The 22,703-nt window shown below is 43.2% G+C and overlaps 1 protein-coding gene across 1 annotated transcript in view; it reads left to right on the top strand.

Moving 5' to 3' along the window:
* Window positions 1-1,575: 1,575 nt before the first annotated feature.
* The window catches only part of LOC308068335 (uncharacterized protein), a 236,169-nt gene continuing 215,041 nt past the window's right edge, over window positions 1,576-22,703 (top strand). The window contains exon 1 of the mRNA XM_080398756.1: window positions 1,576-1,713. The gene's annotated coding sequence lies outside the window, so the exon portion shown is untranslated. The remainder of the gene's footprint in view (window positions 1,714-22,703) is intronic.

Genomic DNA, 22,703 nt, shown 5'->3' with positions numbered 1-22,703 from the left:
GACTGGTTCAATAAATAGCCTGTGTCACTTATCTCCCTCTCTTGCACAGAATCTCTGAAAAACTAAATAGAGCATGCTGAAATTGGTTTAATGAAAAGGCTTCCTTCGGAAGTTATCTCAGTAAGAAAGGCAGTAGCACAAGGAGGTGTATATCCCTTTGAAATGGGACTGGGGATTGTTAGTTACTTCAGTATAGAAGGGACAGAGATGGGGAATAAGCGAGGGGAAAAAAAGGCTGGAACATTCTTCAGTCCTCCCAGTTTAAAGAGAGTGAAGGTGCTGGCTGCTGAGTGCAGGCAGGACTGTGCATGGTGCTGTACAGGGAAAGAAACTAGGCTGCTCTTTCTCCAAATGGCTCAGCGCCAAAAGCCACCGCATGTAGTTAGAGCTGCACAGACAGTGCCCCACAACACCCCATGTATTAGTGATCCACCAAAGTGGATCCAAATGCTGGAGCCTGCATTTAGGCAAGAAACAACCAAAACAGCAGCATGAGTAATGGAATTTAAGAACTGTCGCACAACAAAGGAGTCGCAGCGATGCCCTCCAACAGTCACTCCTGCCAGGCAATAAGAAAGCATTTTCCTTCTTCAGTGATCTGAAGCTTTTGAAATGAATATACACTTTCTATTTCTCCCTTCTTCCTGAGATAACAGCAACAGAATACTTAGTGATAATCAGGACTATTGCTAATTTTGCATGGTCTTCAGTAATTTACTTTCCGCATGTCCTCATTTTCCCTATTTGTATAGTGCAGCTTGTACCTACATCATAAGAGCTTTAAAAGGAAAAAGGGATTTATATTAAGCGTGATTCTAATCTCTTTTCCAGCATATATAAATAACTTCTGCACTGAAAATTCAGCCCTGTATTCTGGCATATTTAGATCGATATATTTTTTTAAAGTAAAAAGGTATAAAAAATTACAGAGCACTTGAAAATAAGTGACTGGCTAAAGAATTCTGTTGTCTAACAGAAAATATTCTAAGTACAAATGACTTTACAATCAGTCTGCACATAACGCAGCAGAAATCTGTTGAGAAGTAATCCTAAGGAGGTGCCAAGACTTCACTACTATTTTGTTCCTTGCATGTTCTTGTAATGTTGGAAAGCCAAAGTCCTGGGAACAGGGAGCAGAAGGGGAGCTCTCTGTTGGTACTTGCCAGTGGATAGGGAGAAGAGCCATCCCATGGTAGCAGCCCCACGGGGAAAGGAGTGCAAGTGAGAAAAGGCACTTGGCTGGACCACTCAGGTCTCATCTGCATGAAATTAGATGTTATATCAAAATTATATGTTCTCTGCAACTTTAAAATAGTATTTGCACTGGTGATTGGGAGCGTCTGGACAAGAGAACTTAAGTTTATGTTACCTGGCTAGCATGGCCACTCCATCAGAGATGGCAAACTGCTGACATACTGTGAAAGAGACCCACAGAGAACTAGTTTGTTTTGGTTAGAAAGACTTATGAAGGAACTCTCAGGCTGCTGCACTTTTCCAAAAGAGCTAAACATCAGCAGAAGCTGCAGCAAGAAACATGTCCTCCATCAGTTGTAATCTTGATGCTATCATAGCTTCTGCAGCAGTAACAACCCCCAGCAAGCTGGGCTGAGGATGGTGCTGAATGCAGGAGCTTACTACCCAGCACAAAGCCACAGCTACCTGTGGGAGAGACAGTGCAGTCCCAGAGACTTCAAATCCCTTCAGAAGCAGATGGTGAGTACTAGCTATCTCAGCAGACCTCCACAGCTGTGGAAAGAGACTTAGATCATGTACTTCGTCCTCTTACCCCAGGCTGTAAAATTTCTGTGTATGCTTGATCATTCAGTTATGCTACACTATGGGCTCCCTTCAGTGCGTTACGCTTCTTTAAACCCCATGTGTAAAGTCGCTGTTTGATAGTGAGGAAGAATTACTCATTCCCGAATGTCCTGAAAATATAATTGAAGTTCCCTGGATAATGACTAGCAACTTGAGCTGTTTAAATCCAGTCACCTAGTCTCCTGAAGAAAACAGGCCTTTGTGACCATGTGGTCAATCTACCTCTAAAACAACCAGCCCCCCAGAAATTTATGAACCTGGTAGCCCATCTTCACATAATTTTACTTAGGAATAGACAATTCAAAGGTAACAACATTTCTGCAAATTTTATGGTGATTAGTGTGTAGCTAGAGTAGGAACCCAAATGTGCACCTCTGCCAGGGGAAAGGCAAGTGGATCTCTGTTGTCATATATACTGCTTGGGGGTCACCGTCTACCTTGTATTGCTCAGTGTGACTCTCACAAAGGACACATAAGGAGGCTGCAGTTACTCTGTGTGAAAAGAGAAAGCAAAAAAAGGAACAAAAAGCTCAGCTTCATAGGAAGCTCAACTCCATTAGCTCCATTGTTCACAGAAAAACTTGATGTTTTTAGCTGAGACCACTAAAAAACAGAGCTTTCCTTTTTAGTGCCAGAACAAATGGTTGAAGCAGTTAGAAATTTCTGAAAATATTAATGGTGGTAGTAATAAAGCACAGAAGGTTCACCGTGTGTGTTTGGTTCTTGCTCTAATGAATTCTGAGTAGAAAAGTGTATTTTAATCATGAAGGACTTTTAAAGTAGTTCATAGTGTTGTATTTTTATTATTATTTAGTACAATGGTTCCTCTTCTCTAAATTCTTGAATCGTTCAGGCAAAAGAAAAAAAAATCTACCCAGCATTTCCTCCACTGACTCCAACAATTCAGGGCTGAACTATCACATGCTTTAGAATGAGGCTCAATCTATTTATTAAAAGCCTTTGTACATAGTCAGTGTACATCAACAGCAAGTAAGCTGTTCTGCAGCCAGAATTCCCCATACCACCAAAGGAAGAAGTCCAAGTCATCTGGGTGACCTTGATGACCCCAATTAACAGCGAAGCACTAGTTAAAAGTTCATAGGCTCAACTGAGCTTACACTAACAACACTGTGTTCAAAGAAATACTGAAGATTCCAGATGTTTCAAATTTTCTGTGCATTTATAAAAATAAAATGACCTTTTCCTGACTTTTTGCAGAAAAAATAGGAATTAATCTGGAGGGTTTTTTTAGAGATTTGCTGTCCTTGAATCAAAGAGAAGCATTCTTCCTGTTCATGCCACAGAACAGCCTCTAACACCATTCATGGAGGAACCCTGTAGTCCTCCACTGCTCCATCCACTGCAAGACGGCTGAGGAACCTGCATCAGTGAGGCTGAAAACTGCTCATGCAACACTTCCCTCCTTCAAGTACTTCTGTACTGCACAAACAAGACCACTCAGGTGCAGCCTACTATCAGACCGTTAGCATCTGAACCTGTTGGCTGGTGGTTTTTTGGTGAATTTTGTTTTTTTGTCCCTTCTATTGTGAGTTGTAGACGGGGCACAGCTGGAAGCTTTGAAAGTAGTTCTCTGTTGTATTACTGCTGCAACAAACAAGTGATTTCATTTCTCACACTAAAAGAGAAGAAAAAGTAATCTGTACAAGGTGATGGATGATTGCACTCACCATTTGTAACAAGTTTTAATAAAATTGCAGGAGGGTTTTTCTTCCCTACCGCATTCCAACAGCCGGTAATTTTTTAAAGCCTCTTTCAGAGTCACAGATGTTACATCCTTCTCCTTAGCTTAGAGATACTCTGTCTTTAACGAGTAGTTAAAAGGCACAGAGGTTATTCCTGTGGTCTCTTCATATACTAAGGTTGATAAGTCATTCACACAACTACAAACTGACTTGTTATGAAAAACTACAGCAAACCCACCACACATCCAGGATTTCCCATATGATGCCATCTGTTGTCCTGCAGACGTGTGCATGGGCATGTTTCAAGCACTTGCACCATACTTTGAGGGGAATTTTGGACTCAAGGCTGCCTGGTTGTAATTTTTCTTTTTGTGAGAGCCTGATGCACTGCTGGACTGCAGTGGATGCCAACCCTGTGATCCCCGGACCAAGCACAGGTCTCGCATGCTGCTGTGTGGGAGGCCGACAGCTTCCAGGAGGTACCTGCTCTCCGGTGGATGCACAACCAGGGCTTCTGCACGTGTTTATCTGAGCTGCCAGGGATGGATGTGCAGTGCGAGTCGTGGGCAACCAGTGCTACACAGCTTAAGTCAATATAGGAGCTGCCTTCACCTGTACTGGGGCTGCTTTAGGGTGCGTAGGCACCCCCACAACAGGTGCACAGCTCGGTTCCTGCTGTTAAATCACCTCAGCTGGGGACGGAGCCTTCATGGGCCCCAAACCAAGGGCTCCCGGTGCCCCCACCCACCCCAGTGAGTCTCTCTCGTGGGCTTTAGGGGGCGGAGGTCACTACCGCTCCCAGCTGCACAGCTGTGCCAAGCACCGCGGGTCAGGTGTGCCTCGATAAAACGCGCTGTTACCTAGGGGGTTTGTGGTCTTGCAGGCCTCCTCTCACCTGTATGCGGGCACCACACGGCTCCGCCGCGGGCAGGTCCGGCCGGCAGCGCCTCACGGCTCCCCTCAGGGGCCCAGTAGCGGCGCCTCACGGCTGCCCTCGGGGGCCGGGCCGGCCGGGCCAGGCAGCAGCGCGTCGTCCCGCCAGCACGGGAAGGCGACGAGGGCCGCCGGGCCTCAGGCTGGCCGGAGCAGGTGAGCGCATCCCTTCCGCAGCCGGGCTCTCCCCTCAGCGGCGTGGCGGGGCATGGGCCTGGCGCGCTCTCCCCTCAGCGGCGTGGCGGGGCATGGGCCTGGCGCGCTCTCCCCTCAGCGGCGTGGCGGGGCATGGGCCTGGCGCGCTCTCCCCTCAGCGGCGTGGCGGGGCATGGGCCTGGCGCGCTCTCCCCTCAGCGGCGTGGCGGGGCATGGGCCTGGCGCGCTCTCCCCTCAGCGGGCCTGGCGCTCCCCTGCCGCCGCTGGACGTGCGGGGGGATTCAACGCCCTTCTCCCGCTGTCGCTGGGCGCTTCTCCCTGGCGTGGGCGCGCACCCGAGGGCGGAGAGGGCTCGGGCTGGGGGGGGCTGCGGCGTTCCCGCCATCCACTGACAGGAGGGCGGCTGCCCCGCGGGCGGGAGTGTGGCAGGGGGAGGAAGCCGATAAACCCCATGTTTGTGTAAAAAAAGACAAAAAAGAAGCGTCCACCTCAGAGCATCTCAAAGCAGTGCGATATAAAGTGTCAGAAACTCCAGTCGTTCGTGCAAGGAACGTATTTAACCAACGGCTTTGCCTTGGCCCCGCGGCGGGCGGGGGGGCCTGTCCCAGGGCAGCTGCAGGGTGCCTTTGGGCAGGGGCACAAGAGCAGCCTGAGCATGCGCAGCGCTTCACCACGTTGTAGTCCCCCTCCAGTAAGGTATATTTTTACTGCATGTTAGTCGTAATTAGGTTCAAACATAGCTCTGAGAGAGGTGTGCCAGGCGGTGTGGGTCTCCCTCGTGGGTGGGGAAGGTGGGCTCGCGTCAGGCCTGGGGGGTGCTGGCCAGCCCCTTCGCCACAGGGCTGGTGTGGGACGAGCTGTCAGCAGAGAGTATAACGCAGGCTAGACCGTGCTGAGGTGTTTCCTGGAGAAAAGGTAGCAGTTCTAATTATGTGAAACAACTGCTTCAAACTTCCTGGCGAGGATAAGAGAATAAATTAGGCAGTTTGCACAAAGTGGGGAGGCGGTGGGAAAGGAGCTTTACAAATTCTGTTGCACCACTGACTAAGTGCTGATTTACAGTAATTCCTTTCATTTCTCTTCTAATTAAACATCTCCTGAAGGATCAGGCCTGTCAATGTGATCTGAGGCCTATAGCCTGAAGTGTAAAGTGAGGCAAATTGCCTGACTTACTTGCAATGATAGAGTCATTTTGGAAGGAGATTGAAAATCAATACTTGTCATCCCTGTGCAGTGCTCTTTATTCAGAGGGGCAATTTGTAAGTGTAATCTGTATGAGTGTAGTGGGAGCATACAAAGTTACAGTACTAGTCATGCAGAGTGAAATGACAGAATATAAAATATAGGCTTATTGCCATTTTATTCGTATTAATGTCAAAGAAGCTTATGAATAAGCACAACATTTTAATTCAGTGCTGTGCAGTCAGGCCACTTGCTGCAGTTTTTGGCTTAAGCTGCAGTCAACATTACGGGCACCAGTGTTTGACATAATTTCCTCATTGACAATGTCAGTATCTCTGTGCATCTGCTTTCAGCAGTGGCAAGACAAACAAGGCCTTATTAAAAAAAAAAAAAAAAGAAAATGGATGGAGAATACAGCAAACAAGCTCTTGGTGATCACAGAGCTTAGTCAAACTCCAAGAGGATGGCAGCACTAGAGTGCAGATGCAATCACAGAGGACAAGAGGCACTCAAGATCTTGTGCTTTTCTCAAATGAGAGTACTCAAGAGTAGAAGACTGACAGTTCCAGCTTACTCCAAGCGTAATACAGTCAGGTGCCTTGTTAGCTTCCCCTTGCAATGCTGGCAGCTCACTTTAATCTGCACAATGAACAGTTTTCCTCCTGAATCTCTCCTGAATTTGCCCATTATGACAATTATTGGGACAAATTATTAGGACAAATTAGAGAGGGACAAATGGGCCTCAGTTACAGCAGTAAGGCTGCTCAGCTCATTTTACAGATTCACTGATTCAGAGCTAGAGAAGAGAGCTGTAATTCTGTTGGCATTGCTACCTCTGTGCTGTTATTCATATAAAGTATTCTCTCATGCTGAAAAAAAGCTGTGACAACATAAAATGTAATATGGCATTTCTCTGTCTGGAAAATGAGTTAAAACCCCCAACACAATTATTCAGAAAAAAACTCCTCAGAGCACTACTCCCCTCCCAAAACAGAGATTATAAAATTATAAAGGTTATGAAACTGGCCTTCAGTCTTCCTGTGCGAGGCCTGTGCCCGAGAATTGTCCTATGGAGAATATGGGTTTCCTATGGATGTATATTTTGCTTCTCATCTGGCTCAAAGTCAATTTTAAGTAGCAATGTTTCAACTTTCTTCCTGAGTGTGGGTTCAGTTCATTGCACACTACCCTAGCTCAAGAGGTAGAGTGGACAAACAGAAAACAAACACTTCCCACAACATCACCTGCCAGAGCTCCTAGATCGCATTGTAATAATTTTTAAACAATGAAAAGATTTCATTGCCACTGTCTCAATGTTTAAAGATGGATACTTTAGTAACCAGACCTGTTGACAAAAGTGGGTATTTGGAAACAGTGTGAATTGCTGAAGTTGTTTTAGAGCACAGTCTCACAAGATTCCCAAACCTTATCCACTTGGGCGGGAGGAGCAGGAAAGCTCAGGGACATGCTTCTTGATGGTGCTGCATCCTCCTCCCAGCCCACCCGAAAGCAATTGGCATGTCATGTTTCCTGCAGATGGACCACAAATGGCGCATGTACAGCTGATGTGCTCTGGCACTCGGGGAATGAGATTGCATTTGCCAGTTAGCTTGCCAGCCAGAAGCCAGATTTAATTTGGAAGAGAATGGTCCACAGTTGTTGCAGAAATAGCAAAGAGCAGATTTTTAATCATCCTCTGTTCCTCCCTGTTCAGTCTCATCCCCTAATTGGTAAATGAGAGACCCAATCAGCTCAAATCAGGGGAAAAATGTATCACAAGCAGCCAGTGAGACAGAAAACAGAGGTACCCACTCCTTGATATCATGATCTTGCAGCTGTTTACAAGTCAGATTTAGCTAATCAGAGGGTCCCAGGGAGCAATTAGTCTCTCTTTCTAGGTTCCATGTGTAAATTCTAGTAGAAAAGAGCTTTTTTCCGCTTGCTGCCCTGATTATTTTTGCATGCTGTTAACTATTTGCCGGTTTATCCACCAGAAGGGACATATAATGTCATTTTATGTGTTTGTAGATAAACATAGCTAGACTGATCAGAAATTAAAATGTTTTTAATTGAGTGTAGTAAAGTGCTTGGAAGAAGTAAGTTTCACATTATTTTCTGTGTTTATTAATCATGGAGGTCTTTACCTTCCTGTATTTCTTCTTTGGTAGTATACTTTCCTTCAATCTGAATTAATTCCTTAAGCCATGATCCTTAAAGAATAAAGACTGCCTCAGCCTCTAGACTTTCAGCTGCTCAAGCAGGGCTTGTTTTTAGCTGACAACAGCTCAACAATTGGCCTTTCAAGATACCTGAATCTCAGAAACTTGAAATGACATCTCACTTTAGGAATGTCTGGCTTGATTGTGCATGATTGTTCTTCATAAAGAGATCATCTGCTTTGGATAGTGCCCTTCCGTTTCTGGGACAGGACACCCTGTTCTGGGAAGGATGGGGTGGTAGACTATAGCCCTGAATATGTAACAGAATTTCCATGTTCTTGGACATCAGTGTTTAGATATGTTTCTTGTAGACTGATCTGCTGAAGCTCTTGCTTGCCATCTCACAGCTGAGCCCCAAATGTGTTGCACATGTTGAACCTTTGTGCCCAGCTGCCTGCACATTATTTAAACTGGTTCCTATAAGCTTTAGTCTGTAATGCACTGCCTTCTGCATCTCTGCTACACAGGCTCCTTTCCCATGGGCCTCAATTGTCTCCTTGGTGATGTCTATTACTGCAGGATTATCTGTGGGACTTGGGTAGCTGGAAAATATTAGATCTGTAATCTCAGCTTTCTAAGGACTTTTTTTATATATAGTTGTTGTTGTCTTCACTTATTGTTCTGTTATCTGCCAGCTACACTTACAAACTTGCATTTTACAAGCTGCTGTGTGTTTCTCATGTTTCTTTATGCTGCTTTTTAAGTGAGTTCTCATTGGCTTTAGACTGTCAGGCTCTCTGGAGCTTTAACATTGGATTTGCAGAAGTACAGTGATGCCCTGAAGGCTTTTGAGCATGTCAAATACAGCCCTGGGAGGTCACCAACCTGGGCCTGCGGTGCTGTCCAGTCTTGTGCTTTCTCTTGGAAAATGTCAGATTTATATAAGCCATCAGTAATTATGTGTTAGTTGAAAGCTGGTTCAGCTATAGACAAAATGTCACTACCTCCTGCCAGGCCAGGTTTGAGCCTTGAACATCTGACCTAAAACCTGCAAAAACCCAGTGGGTCCTGTTGAACTCGATGGCAAGAGCCTTCGCTGGCTGTACCCCGGAAGAAGACAGCTCACCCCACTGCAAGACATGCTCAGTAGACCTTTCAACCACCCCTGGGATGCTGCTCAGGAACATCAGTGAGAAGAATTAGGGTTACAGTGGCTGTCCCTGCCATATACTTACTAATCCAAAGGGGGATGATACTTTGGCAACAGCTTGGGAAGTTACCTGGAGCAAATTATGACATAAGTGACTTGAATAGCGCTTTGGAGATGCAGTAACCATGGAAACCTGAGGGAGAAACTGTTTCTCAACTTTCAATGCCAGCCTGACAGTTTAAAAAGTCTTCATTAATACTTTGATGTGATTTGTGTGTGTTAGATTCTGAGCACTGTATACAAGCTCTTTTGGGGGTAAACAAAAGTGCAGAGTATTAATAATAGAGGAGAAGTAAGGGAGTGGGTTTCATGTCAGCAGAGCTGGGTGCAGTGGCTGTGATGAAGCAGTGCCAATTGACTTGTGGTGCTGCTCAAGCCAGTGTTTCTTAGGCAGTGAAATGATAGTTTGGTTTTGGTTGGTCTCTGTACCGGCTTGTGCCTTGCAAAGCGTTTCAGTTTAAAACTGTTGTACAAATGTGATTGAATTAGAGCACCCTCAAGTACAGATATGGTTACACTGGTACAGAAATGTTAGGTCTTTTAAAAGTTACGATGATGTATTGGTAATCACATTAGGAAGTCAAATTGCTCATTTCTGAAGTGGTATAGCTGGACAAAAAGTATGTGCCGCAATTCAAAGTATACTTGAATTCCATGAAAACATCAAGTTCAATGCTCTATAGCTACCAGAAGAGCAAATAATAAAAAAAAATTCAAAAGTTCTTAGAAAAGGAGTAGATGAAAAATAAAAATATATCATTAAAAGTTGAAGCGACTGTGCTCAAGACCCAACAGCAGAAGTGTTAGTAGGTCTGTGAAACCCCTTGCCAAAGACTGTCATACTTGCGAAAAGAATGTGGGACCCAAAAAGCCTGTGCAGCATTTGGAGAAGACGTCTACTGAGTGTTACTAGATAGACAAATAATATTAGAATCAAGAAATTCCTTGAGTTTGAAAATGGTCAGAGACTGTGAGACTACATGGGAAGTGCCACATACATTTGCACAGTTCTTACCTATCTCTGGGTGCCAGCTATGGCCCTTGTTGAAGAGGAGGTACTTGGCTGGATGAACCCAGGTACAGCTGCTTTCATGTTCTTAGCTGACTTAATGAGAGTGTTAATGCATAAGCAAACATGCCAGATAGAAGTGGTCGTTTATGCTCGCTGATGTATACCGTAGGCACTTCTCTGACAAGTGTAGTTCAGTTTTAATTGCTTATAATAATGCTTATTGTGGAAAGTGGTGTCAAATCTTTACTAAGAATTAGTCTAACTTTTTGTTTGCACAAATAATAGGGTATTTGCAAAGTGTGGGACTCTGTAGTAGTGGGTTTTTTTTAAAGTGAAATTGTTTCTCTTCAAAGAGACATGTAGAAGAAGATAAATGAAATTACTCTGCAGATTGTGAATGTATTATAGTATTAATTCTTTCCTGTAAACTGCTGCTAATCTTTTTCTACTTAATTCTTTCCCAAATTCCTGGTGCTGGTTCCTGCTATAATTATTTCTTATACAATTAATTCTGTTTATACAACTTGCATTCAGTAATTTTCAGTTAAAGGTATCAACATAAAGGCAGTTAGAACATTTCCACGTTTGATCTGGTTCAGGGTTTCTGGTACCATGTTACACTGTCGCAGCTAATGCCCGCTGTCAGAGGCACAGCCTGGCTGAACCGTGATGCTCAGCAGCAGCCGCACCGGAGCCCGGGTGAGTGCTCAGAGTGCCATATGCCTGATGCACTGCAGCAGCCCAGAGAGATGGTATGGGGAGGGGGACAGCCCTTCTGGGTTGCCCACCATGTCACAGCACAGGAGAGCAGATATAGCTCAGGCTTGATGTGCTGGAGGCTGTGTTTCTAGACTTGTCTGTGGGCTCAGGTCAGAGTTTAACTTCTGGTGGGGAAGGTTCTCATACAAAACCCAGCACCTAGTTCAAGCTGCTTGGGTCTGAAGCAAAAATAAGACCAAGGTGTACCTGGTGTCTGAAGTGGCCCACTGTCATGGTTTGACCCCGGCAGGCAACCAAGTACCACACAGCTGCTTGCTCACTCCCCCTCACCCAGAGGGATGGGGAGGAGGATTGGAAAGGAATGTAAAACTCAGGGGCTGAGATAAGAACAATTTAACAGGCAAAGCAAAAGCCATGCATGCAAGCAAAGCAAAGCAAGGAATTCATTCACTACTTCCCATGGGCAGGCAGGTGTTTGGCCATCCCCAGGAAACCCGGGCTTCATCACACGTAACGGTTACTTGGGAAGACAAACACCATAATGCCAAATGTCCCTCCCTTCCTTCCTCTTCCCCCAGTTTATATACTCAGCATGTTGTCATATGGTATGGAATACCACTTTGGTTAGCTTGGGTCACCTGTCCTGGCTGTGTCCCCTCCCAATTTCCCATGCCACTCCAGCCCTTTCACTGGCAGGGCCCAAGAAACTGAAAAGTCCTTGATTTAGTCAAATATCACCCAGCAATAACTAGAAACATCAGTGCGTTATCAACAATGTTCTCACATCATAGCCAGACCACAGCACTGCACTAGCTACTAAGAACAAAGTCAACTCTATGCCAGCTGAAACCAGGACACCCACACATGCCAGTGACAGTCCAGTCAGCGCAGATGACAGCAGCAGGGGTGTCCCCAAAGCTGGATCTGCAGCCTGTGCTGGTGAAGAAGAGGTGAAGTCTGCACGTGCCCTGCGTGACCCTGCTCTGGTGACTACAGGGTGCTGAGGCTGTGCCTCCCCAGCTTAGCCTCTTGCTGCACTGAGATCTGCTACCGTGTGATTCAGCCACACAGTCCTCTTGGGGTGTGGAGCTTCCCATAAGCACAAGCCAATACTAATCAAGTAGAATGCTTACTTTTCTAATGAATTTATTGTTAAAGGTGAATTATCCCAAATCTGGTGCAACTTCTAATGTGTTTGATATTTTAGAGTCAGTTAAAATAAACAAACACTGAAGATAATGTTCCCAGCAATCTGGAGGGAATTAACAGCACACTGCAAAGGGTGTTTAAATTACTTCAAAAATTCTAATTAGCCCATGAACAGCAGTGAGTGTGGGACAAATTGCCTGGCTTCAAAACAAGACAATCAAAAAACGACCTCAAAGGAAAGCAAAGGGTGGAGGATGGCTGCCATGAAATAAATGAAAATGACCCCATCCATTTGTTTAAGTAATGGCCTGTTTTGAGGCTTATGTTACATTGTCCCACATTAACAATGTTCTGGGAGATCAAGAGGCAGAGGAGGAGCTTCAATGGGATAGAAAAAGAGCTTTTTACTACTAGAAATGATGACAATAAAATCCCAGGTGCTTAGTTGCAATGAAATTAGCTGGAAACTAGTTTGGGGTGGTTGTAGTTGAAATAAAACAATTGTTTTGCCTTAGACTCCACCTTTCCCACAATTATTTCACTTCCCCTATTCATATATAAACCAACAGGAATTTGACTGGAAGCATTTGTGGCTTTATAAATAAACTGTCCCCCTAAAAATTTGGACTCCAAAGGCTTTTCGTACCCTTGATATTTTTCTTTATTGTGACTGTATCAGCGTGTGGTATAATGCTTTACCCTGCGGCATGATCCCTCACCCTGGAATTGTGCCTGGTGTGAAGATCTGAGGACTTGTTAGGAAAAAGTTTCAATGGACAGATTTTGTCTGTCAATATTTATTACTGTTGCTCTTTCAGAGACCATCTGCCTCTTTTGTGTAAAATTGAACCAAAGTAGTGTCAGACTTGTGCCATAAAACTTGGATAAATTGTTGGTTTTTTCAGTCTTTGCAATGACACATGCTTTTCCCTGGTCAGTTTTGCTTATTTCAGCTTTGTTTTGTTGTGTAACTGTGACCCTTCTGTGATGAACAATAGGAAAGCAACAAGTTTTCCTTGGAATTCCTGGGGGTTTCTGTGTACTAACCTGAGTCCCTCTCCTGAATCAGGAGAACTAAGAGTACTACATTCTCTGTGTTTTCTTATACAAAGGCTTTTAAGTTGCCTTTCAATCATGAGGAAGCATCAGGAGATAGTAAAGATAAAAAGAGCTGGCTTTATGCAGCTAACTTCTGTTTAGTTAATAGAAGCCCTCAATTTATTACATCTGACTCATGGCACCACCGGTTTGTTTAGTTCTGAGATTTTGACCCTTCAAGTAAAAAGAAGAAAAATGTAGGCATGGCTGATTCCTGCCTCTTTCTTACATGGTAATTGCTGTCACAGTCAGAGGGCTTCCATCCATCATTCAGCTCTGCATAGGGCCATACTTGGTATGTAGTGTGGTACAAGAGTGAATATTACTAATATATTTGTTTCTCAAATGTGCAAACATTTTATTCCATTCTGAAGTCTGCTTGCTTTGGTAATGCAGCTCATTTTTCCTGCAGACTTTTCAAATCTGAAGATGACAGGAAAATGGCATAAGGTCTTTCTGGGTCCTGTGAGAACATACACTGCATAGATAATACCTTTGTGATAAAACACCGAGTTAAATCTAAGTTGGGGAACCACTTGTTCTCTTTCCAAAATTGTCTTCACTTTAGCCTGTTAGATCTGAGTATCACAGGTCTTGGACTTGGAAACCTTCATTGAGATTTCCAGATATGGGCCTTTAGATCCTGACTACTGGAAGCTCTCACAGGTTGTCAGGAAAGACAATTTCCAGTCCGGCCTATCTCGGACCACTGTAAAGTCTCCCTTTATGTGGCTGGGCTGAATCACTGCATGTTTGTTCAGTGTCCCCATGGTTCCTCTCCAAAACCACACATTCATATTTTTTTGATTCACGTCTTTCAAAGCTCATTCCAAAGAAGTGAGCTATTAGCTTTCCCATTGCATGAGGCAGCATTCTCTTCAAGGAGATGAGATTAAAATGTTCAGTGCGTTGAGTGATTGGACTGTCTGAATGTTTCTAGGTGTCCTGTAATGGTCATTAATGTAAATTAGCTATATATTTCATTAACTAAGCCAAAACTTACACTCTGGCTGAATGCTGAAAAAGAACAAACCTATCTGAATTAGATCAAAGAAATTAAAATAAGAACCATTCAATGGTAGCAGTTAATGAACTGTAACTAACTGAAAAAAAGTCTCCTTCCAGTGGCAAAACAGTAAGAGAGAATCAGTTTGTTTTGTAAATGCTCTGAACACATCATTTGCATTACCCTCCACCATTAAATTGTCTAAACATCCCTAAGGGGCTTGCCTGCATGTTTGCCAGGCTGCATAGCCTGAGTGCATTTCAGCACTGTCCTCAATCTGACGTTGATTTCCAGGTCCTTGAAACATTACCAGGTGAGCCACAGGGGGGAAGACCTCATGTCTGGCTGTAAATATACCTCTGCTCTATTTCACTTGGTGAACCTCCGCGGTTTTGTTGCATTCTGACTACCAGACTCAGCCATTCCCTCAGTGGACACATGTCACCAAAGATTTTGATCTACAGGTTCTTCCCTCCAAGTCCTCTGATTTCATTCAGCCATTGCAGAAGCAGCTCAGGCTGTAACTGGGGTTGAGCAATGAACTTTCTGGGGAAAAACTGCTGAGGTTAAAATACTCACTGTCCTTCAGACTTCTTTCAGAGTTTACAGATCCCATGTTCAGTCTGCAGTATTACCTGTCAGACTTGCCCCACATTTAATCTAAGTACAACTTTGTATGCAGAGTACCACATGTACCCCAGAAACCAAGAACCTCCGAGGACCTAATTGCATTATAGAAAATAGACAGATGCATTGTTATCCTTCCATCACAGACAGTGGGAAATTATCTGTTCAGAATGACTTAGGATATCTTAGGTCTAGCTAGGAGCCACACCCAGCTGAAATGGGGCCTGATTCAGTGCCTCAGTTGGAAGAGTATTTCCACTTCCCTGAGGAGGAGTCCAGATTGAATCCAGGATGTATGTTCAACCCATCGCTTGAGAGAATGTTCAGGCTGTGCTTATCCTTCCAAATCACCAAACATATTTTCACACATAGAACAAAGTGTTCTTAAATTGCCAGTTTCATATGCTATTATTTCTAAAGGACAATGCCCTTCTAAGAATGTTTGCTACTGTTTATTATCCTGAAAAAGTGGGTTTGTTGGGTTTTTTTTGGTAGCTGCAAGAAGGCATTAATTTGTAAGTACTGTCTGGGAAGTATTTTTTATGAAGTGTTTTATATTTCCTAAAAATACCAATATGAAACTATTACAAAAGTACTTAAATTATATAGCTCAAACTGGCTGAAAAAGATATTTATTTAAATGTTCTATATAGTTATCAATGCATACCAAATCTGGGAAGGGTATGTGCAAGAAAGGCTAAGTAGATATGTGTGTCTATTTAAAAAAAAACAAAACCGACAACAAAAACACAACTGTTTTTGTGTGCTGTGGGATAAGATTTAAAAGGATAATGTGTTGCCTGGGAAAGCAAATTCCTTTCAAGCCCTGGTAATAATATTTCTGTAATACTTCTAATCTTCAAAATAGACCTCCTAACAAAGCTAGGGCAGAGTCTCCCATTCTAAATTAAATCTGCAGTGTTGGTATGGAAAGAGATGTGAAGAGACTTACCAAAGACCGTAATGAGTTTTTGGAGGCAGAGGTGCTGCAGTTCAGGTCCTTTCCTTTTACCTGCTGTGTGCTTTGGCAGTGCCTTCCACTGTCTCAACCTGGCAAGAGGAATTTTGGAATTTCTGGTACAGAGAAATGCCAGAACAGCAAATGGTTTCTTCAGTTCACTGTCTAATTTGGGTTCACTCAGTCTTACATAATATATCTTAATTTCTTCAATAGAGAGAAGTTTTAAAGACTACAGAAGGGAGATAGGGGAAAAAAACAAATAAACAAAGAACACTCCCCCCCCTACCCCCCCCCCCCCCCCCCCCCAAACAAACACACAAAGAAAATCTCAAACCAGAAAGTTTGTCTTCATGGAGTTGACTTTACCAATTTTACCAAGGCTTCCATTCCTCCCATGACTCTCCCAGCTGTTATACACTAAAAAAAAAATCTGTATTAACATTCCTGTCATATCAAAATCACAAGTTTTTTTTCTGCTTGCAATAAATATAACTGGAAATATTCAAAATGTGTCCATAATGTAACAGCTTACCAAACCTCCATTGAACAGTGAGAATCATGGATCACACCACATTCTTCCTGTCCACTAAACACTGATTTTATTTTCTTTCCTGACTTCGATTTTTCGTCACCTTCTTGTAGTATCTTTCCCCTTACAACACATCAATAGCAAAACAACTGATACTGGATTTTTCATACCAGAGCAGATTCCCACAATCTTGGCGAGTTGGAAGCTGTGTGGAGATTGAGTCTGAAAGCCTTTGAATTTGGATTTCCCAAGAAGCTGTTGTGGCTTGTTTACATTTCCTATTTCCTGGCAGAGATGTCAGTTGGTGTTTTCTGACTTTCTCTTCAGGAGAAAAACAGGAATGTAAGATGTGAACTAAAAGGTATGGTGAATTGTCAGCTGCTCCCAGGAGGCAGCCTTGTGCTGGTGCCCTGTGCCTGTACACCCAAGTTTCTCCTGCTCTGTGCTATACCTGAAAACACTTGGCTATGCTTGCAGGCGGGGCTTCCTTAAAAATAGATAATTGCTCCTCATGTGCCATACCTAGGGCTCCCCCTCCTCTACCTGCAAGAGTATGTACAAAGTCTTGAAGATGGATGGCCCTTCAGTGTGACACAATAGCTTTTTAATTTGACATTAAACGCATTGAAAGCTGTTAAAGTGCAGGCCAGTGGAGATCTGTATAAGCTGTCCTTCCCAAAAGGTTGCTCAACAACACCAACCTCCTGTCCTAGACCTGTGCACCATCTTGCCTTAGAAAGTATGGAGATGCACTTTTGTCCTGTCTTATCCTTTTGATGTCAATATCCAAAAGCTTTTTTTATCTGTAGATCTTTCCCTTCCCTCTGTAGAAGAGAATAGAAGCAGGAGGAAGCCAAAGCTTAGTGATTTGACTTTGCGTTGTAACAGCAATCTCAATGGGAGCCATTTGATACAAAATTTAACAGCCTCATGTTCCTGTATTTCCAACACAGGTACTGGAAAGACATTGTTAAATAATGGGCCTGCATTTCATATGGTTTCTTCTGCAGTCTTTAATCAATAAATGTTCTTTAGATCAATACAGATGTTATTTCGCTGCTTGGAACCGTTTATAAGTATATGATGGAGGTAGTTACAGCAAAGTCAGTGCATAGTAAGGATAGCTCTTGGGCACAACACAGTTATAGCTCCACTCACACACAGCAGGTATCAATATAAAATTGGATACACTGGCATAAAATCACAACATCCTCTCTACAAAGCAAATCCAGATAAGCTACACTGGGGGAATGAGGGCTGAGTATGTTTAACACTGTGTTTTGTTCCCTATCAACAATGTCAGCATAAGAGTTTTGCAGATTTATGTTGATTATTGTATCAGTAAACTGACACAGTCTCTTGCTGAAAGGATGTTTGTAAAATGTGTGTCTGGTGCCTTGGTGATGGAAAATGTAGAGGATAATTCTAATTCTGCCAGCTCATTTCAAGTAGATGAGTTTTAAGCTGTATGTCATGGGTGGAAAGTTTGGACATTCCTGATGATGTAGTGTGAGAGGCTATTGTCACAATAATGTTGGTGCAAATAACATTTAAAGTGCTGCTGAGTGAAGGCTGGAGAGATCAGAACCCTGTCTGTAATAATGTTTTACACTCTGGGATACAGCTTGTGCCTTCAAACTTACTCTACTAACTGAATAATTAAGCATCTGGATTGGCAAAATTGCTGTTTTGTGAACCAAGCCACAGAGAAGTGAAATGCCAAGGTCATGGACATGTCTAGTGGTTTTCCTTTCCTCCTGTATCCGGTACAGGACTTTGATGGTCTGTTGGCAGAAAATCTGACTTTCTGAAGAGGTCTGTGATGGCATTGAACAAGCCCATGTCTATTTTTGATCTCTGCATTATAAGCCATGCTATAAAATGTTTGCATGCATCAACAGCAAGATAGGGGACTAGCCTGCCACAGCATCATAGAAGTTCTCAAATTTGGCTGCTGCACAGGGGTGTGGTGAGTGAACCCAGTGGGGAGGAATGGGGAGCATCATCTCACAGACGCAAGGGCTGGGTTGGGGAGTGTAGCAGGAAAGAGGTGTCTGGGGCTGGGTCAGGGCTGGCCTGGAAAATGTAGGTGGTTACTGGGGTATTGTTACAACAGTAATTAGGCATGCCAGAGTTATGCAGCAACAATGACTGTCTTCCAAGTACTTAATTTTGCTATCAATTTTAATTTTCATATTAATTGCCATTAGTTAAACTGATGTAATGAGTCTAGAGTGGTAGATAAAAATGACAATAGGGGTGAGTATGGATTCTGATTCCTGCTAGTAAAAGTAGTCAGCTTGTTAGTGGTGGTCTGTAAGGGCTATCTGCAAACTCACAGCTATAAAGGCTCCATTCAGTTTCAGTTCAGTCTCTTCCTATTGTGTTTTGAAACCACTGAATCCCTCAGACAAGTAATTGTTCATTTTGTTGCAAACTCCATGCATTCAGACTCAAATCTCCTGTTTTCAAACCCAATTAGGAGATGGTAATTACCTGCGGGATGTGGGGATTTTGTTTGTCTGCCGGGGCAGTGCAGATATTCTGCTTGTATCTCCCCTTCCAGTTATCAATAAAACACTAGAGCAAAACAGAGTTTTCCTCTCGTTTTTTTTTTCAGGCAGTGTTATGCCAAATGAAGGCAATATTATGAGATTGCATGTCTTTGGGAATAATCATGCAAGCTATTAGTAATCACGCCTCACTGTTCCTCAGCACTGCTCACCCCCAGCTTTTGTATGTTTGACACACAAGTAGCTATTTGATGATTCTCATTGCTACCTTGTAGATGATGAAGCTGAGGTCATCCAGTCAGCCAGTGACGGAGTCAGAAGATGAATGCAAATCTCTTGAGTTTCAGTACAGTAATGTATTTAGCCTTTCTGAAAAACGTATCTATAACATATTGTCTATCCTAGTATAAAATGACCGCTCCAACTCAAGGAAAAGCTGAGTAGAGGAAGCATATTGTTAAGTAGCTGTTCAGTAAAGGAGACCTGCAGAACATGGAGAACAGTTATCTTTTGAAAAGTGCACAGAAGAGTGGGTTGGGGTTCCTCTGTGACATAGCAGTCAGTTGCCAACCACTCTAGCAGGTGATAAGAGATGTTCTCAACTCTTAATGCAATTTCCCATAGGGCAGAAAAGGCAGTGGCAGCTCTTTGGCTCTGGATGAGGGTTTCCTCTTCATGTTCACCTTGGTAATGGTCCTAGCCCTGTTGAGGCTGAGAGTGTTAAGGAATATAATTGCTTCAAATATGAAGGGGTCTTAAAAAGAAAAAGAAAACACTAGCCATCTGGCTACCTATCTGTTTTAAAAAAATCTCTTCCACAGTATACTGATAAACTGCTGAGAGTGTCAGAAAGTATGGTGGCCTTTGTCCTACAAAAAAAATTAAGCACAGAAAATTGGAGCTGCTGCAGTCAAGGAGTTTATAAAATTTATTACTGATAAACACCGTTCGAATTCATTAGTTTTGTTCTTTTCCTTCTCCTGGACTTGCAGAGAGCTTGGACTTTTGATGAGCCTAGGACAAAGTAATCATTACTGGGACAAGAATTAATGTGAATTGAGCAAGAGTGTCACACCACTGGTCCCTGAAACAGGCCTACATGTCTGAATGCCAGTTCACTGTTTTGCTACTGAAATGAAAGAACATAAATAAAAACAAACAGCAAAGGATTTTGTTCAGCTCTGAGATTTCCTGTTGCCCCTGCTTTCAATCATGCTGGAAATCAGAACAGCTGTTCTTGGCTAGCTCCTGCTATAGTCCTAGTAAGAGTCAGATTCTGACTATGGGGAAGAGACAAAATAGTTCAATATTTGGCATGGTGGCTGAGCAGAGATTCATGATGTAGGAAACTGCCCTTGCATCTATTCTATCAGAGCCTGTCTTCCCTGGTTTTGCAAGCCAATATGCAAACAGCACACATGCTTTTGGTACGTTACTGCACAGAGCTGGTATCAACAGAAATTGGAATTGCAGCAGTACCACACTGGAGAGAATTGGTATTGCTGTGGCTCCTCTCCCTCCCTTCACACTTTTCCCAGCCTCAGCTGTGTAGTTCAGATGTGTACTGAAGGACAAAGTAATCTTTGCTGTTCACCTTCTCCCTTGTGTACACCATGTCTAAGAGGAAGGGGAGTTTAATGGCATCTGCACCATTCAGGACAGTGCCCTCCTGATGCAGAAGAGAGCTTCTTATTCCATCCCTCTTTGTGTCTGTAGGTCAGTCATAACCTGATCCATACCATATTAAGGTGTCGTCGTGGTACTGAAAGACTGTGTTTTCATGAATGGGATAAAGAAATGCAGGAAATAGCAGCAAACTCTAATCCCAGACCTGATCTTGTAATGGAGCAGCCGACAGATATACTCTGAGAAAATTCACAGATTTTGCAGCAGAAAATAGAGTGGGAGGAAGTCTTGGTATTTATATAGTGTCCTAACTAGACATGAGATTGGACATGATTGTAGCAAATCCCTGAAATGTTGGGCCCTGTGTGCCATGGTGGTTGACTACAAGGAGAAAAAACCTTGTGCTTACTGTGCTGTTGCAGAATCACAGTGCAGATCCACAGAGGAGATTCTCAGGTTGCCTGAGGTGGGGTGCAATAAATGCGCCCTTGTTGCTTGTTTTGAAAGGAGCACATTGCTTTTGAAGGCAAGTGCTGAGCAGAGCGATACAGATACTTGCCGAAAAGCTTCAGGAAAGAGTGATAGAATTAGGTACCCCATCTTAGATTAAGTGAATTCCTTTAAGCCACAGACTGAGTGTATATGGGTCCAGGAACTTCAAAGGAGCCCTGAACTGGCCAGGCAACCCTCCTGGTATGGAGTATGATCAGCTCCTTCCCTGAGGGAGTTTGGAGAAGTCTTAAGTATTCACATGAATGAGGGGGCACTTCTCAGTTCAGAGTCTTTGCTATCCAGTAGTTGTCAGCCTACTCTTACAATACTGCCATGTTTAAGGCTGAACGGGTGACGTAAATCGATGACAGTAATGAATCAGAGCTCATTTAAATCTGCAGAGGAGTTGGTGTCTCCCTCCCTTAAGACTGGACGGTCATTCTGCAGGAGTGTGTGTGGAAGAAGATAGTGTTCAACAGCCAGGTCTGCGAGAGGATCCAGGTGCTTGAACATGAAGAGAGGTTTTGTTCTTTCACATAGAAAATGCTCGTGGGGACATCAACGTTAGTGAAAAGAGGCCCAAATTCACATAAAAAGTAAGGCACTTAAAATTAAACTGCTTTTCTACTTTTTCAAGTCCATAAGTCAACACCAGATGCTTTTACCTTAGTCAAATGCAAGTTACTGATCTAAGCATTGCAGTTAAATGGATTGAGTGTTATGGTCTGTCACAAAGAAACTGAGACTGGCAAATCTCCTTTTGACTGAAATCTTCAGAACCAGAATTGTGTGGCAACATTGTTGATCCAATAACTGTAAACAAAGAATAATATTAATGTGTTCCTGAACAACGGCCAACTGAAAAAAAGATAAATCCATCATGTCTTATTTGCTACTCCCATAGAAATAAATAACAAAAAGGGGTGATGTATTAGATGTCTTAATGTGAGGCATCTTATTCCTGGAGCTATCTCAGTGAATGCAGTAGGTAACAAAGGCAGGCATCAGTGCATTTTTGGGATGGTCCTTTTTGCTGATACTCAGCTGGCTGCCACTGTGGAGATGCTTTTCAGAAGCAGCCCAGTCTGAAACAGAAACAATGTCTGATTCATATGTTCAAAAGTAAATACAAAAGGTTTTTCCTTTCACCATCAAATGCCTGCTGAACTGTTCAGTGCTCTGTTAGTCTGCTGCTACTTGTCTCTGGCTTTTCCCCCTCAGGGAAAATTTTGTGAAGGTTGGCTTGACTGGCAGCTGAAAAATGCCACAGTAGAGTCAGGAGCAAGTCAGCCTGATGCAGATGTATTTCAGCTGCACCTTACTTTATTAAAAACAGTGGCGTCCCGAAATTCCAAAGCACGGAAGCAGAATGGGATTTCTAGTGTATTTAGAGGAGCTGGGCCTCTGGGACTGTTTCTACTCCTTCATCCCAAAGATGCACATTTTGAATAGCAGGATTCATCCTCTGTAACTTTATACATATGAACCAAAATCATCTACATGATATGGAGACATCTGAAGTTACATAAGTTGGTGTTTGCAAATGAGATGAATAGTCCTGTATTCCATCAGCCATACAGGGAGAGGAGGGTGGCCAGCTAATATCTAGCTGTGTTCAGTATAGGTTTCAGGGTTTGATCTGATCATCCTTACCCTTCATGTTGCCAGTCGTTAAGAAGCAATGCATATTAAGCATTAAAGATTTTCTTGTTTTCACATGTACTTTCAGGCCACGAATAAAAATGCTGTCCAAGAGTTCATTGCAACCATGAAGTCACAGGTGCACTTCAGCAATACATTTCTGTCTAA

The sequence above is a fragment of the Falco punctatus genome (assembly GCF_963210335.1).
Source record: "Falco punctatus genome assembly, chromosome: 1".
In the NCBI taxonomy this organism is placed as follows: Eukaryota; Metazoa; Chordata; class Aves; order Falconiformes; family Falconidae; genus Falco; species Falco punctatus.
The sequence above is the reverse complement of the archived record's forward strand: the minus strand, read 5'-3'. Positions and strand labels throughout refer to the sequence as shown.